Raw genomic sequence first — 1,492 nt, forward strand, 5'->3', positions numbered from 1 at the left:
TGCCACCTGCAACACTGGAATCCTATACAGGCACCGGTTTGAGTCCTCTGTGCTCCATTCATGATCCAGCTTCCAGCTGGTGCACCTGCGAAAGCAGCAGAAGGCGACCTAAGTGCTTTTGTGTCTATCCTGCATCGGATATCGGATATCGAGAAGAAGCTCCAGCCTATTGTCCTCATTCCAGTTCAGTCACTGCAAGCAATTGGGAAATGAACCAGCATATGGAATATCTCTCACATTTTGTCTGTTCCTCCCTCGATCTGTAAGTCTCACTTTCACATAAAGAAATCTTTGATAAAAAAAAAAAAAATCACCTCTTTGTATCCTTTGGAAACTAACATTAACATACGAACAGTTGTTTTCTGAATGAAATTCCTAAGATAACAGATTCTACATGTTGACAACTAGAATAAAGTATTTTGTTTTATATACTAAAAGTGTACATTTTCCTTTCATTGCTTCTGCACTGATATTCCAAGAAATTATTTTAAAGATATATTTTTTAAAATGATGGTGATTAATAATCGCTGTGTCTTCCCAGTTAGTGATAGATTAAGTAGATTAACTCTGAAGCTATTAATCTTTCTTCTTTCTTTCTTTATTTTATTTTTATTATTTAAAAAATATGGAACGCTTCACGAATTTGCATGTCATCCTTGTGCAATGGCCATGCTTATCTTCTCTGTATCGTTCCAATTTTAGTATATGTGCTGCCTAAGTGAGCATTAATCTTTCTTCTTTAAAACATTTTCTTTAGGTAATACAGAGATGATAAGAGAAGCACACACACACACACACACACACAGATATTTGGTTTCGTACTAGTAAAAGATGAATATATTTATATTTTTCATTCTTAAATTTTCTTTATTATATTTAAAATTTTAAAATTTATTTTTTTATTTTTTATTATTTTTAAAATGTTGATGGCCTTTACAAAGTTGTTTAGGGCTCAAAGGGTCAAGGGCTACAGGAAAGTGGGTAAGACCATTGTTTCCACATTCTCTTTTTTCCTTCCTGTATCTGGGGGAAGTGGGGAGACAAAGGGAGAAGCCACACCCACCCTCCCAATGATCCCAGGGTCCCCAGTGTGGGTCATGCTCTGAGGCACTGCTCAAGTGGTTTTGATAGTTCAACTGTCCTGAATTGCTGCCAGTCTTGCCATTCCAAACACGATGAAATCTCTTCAGAATCCATTGGCTGACATAATCCACCTTAGCATCTCCACTTGCCCAGATTTTCACTGCCAACACATGGCTGGGGTAGTTGATCAATTTGTTCTGTCCTCTGTTGTAGTACCAGCTGTCCTCTGCAGGCTCCAATGTACTACCATATCCTCCATGTGCACCTGGATATGCTGTCTACTGCTCTGTCTGAGCCACTGAGGAGGTTCAGCTTTAATACACGCATTCCATGGTCAGACCAAGGAACCTGCAATTCTCTTCATGACTGGAATTCTGAGTCTGGCAGTTAGATCAGGGGGATCCCCAAA

The 1,492-nt window shown here is 38.6% G+C and overlaps 1 non-coding gene across 1 annotated transcript; it reads right to left on the reverse strand.

The window, feature by feature from the left end:
• Positions 1-619: 619 nt before the first annotated feature.
• On the reverse strand, positions 620-726 carry LOC118758360 (U6 spliceosomal RNA). Its single transcript, XR_004995658.1, has one exon. It is a non-coding gene; the product is annotated as a U6 spliceosomal RNA (small nuclear RNA).
• Between the last annotated feature and the right edge of the window lie 766 nt (positions 727-1,492).

This window comes from Ochotona princeps, chromosome 1 (genome assembly GCF_030435755.1).
Source record: "Ochotona princeps isolate mOchPri1 chromosome 1, mOchPri1.hap1, whole genome shotgun sequence".
Classification (NCBI taxonomy): domain Eukaryota; kingdom Metazoa; phylum Chordata; class Mammalia; order Lagomorpha; family Ochotonidae; genus Ochotona; species Ochotona princeps.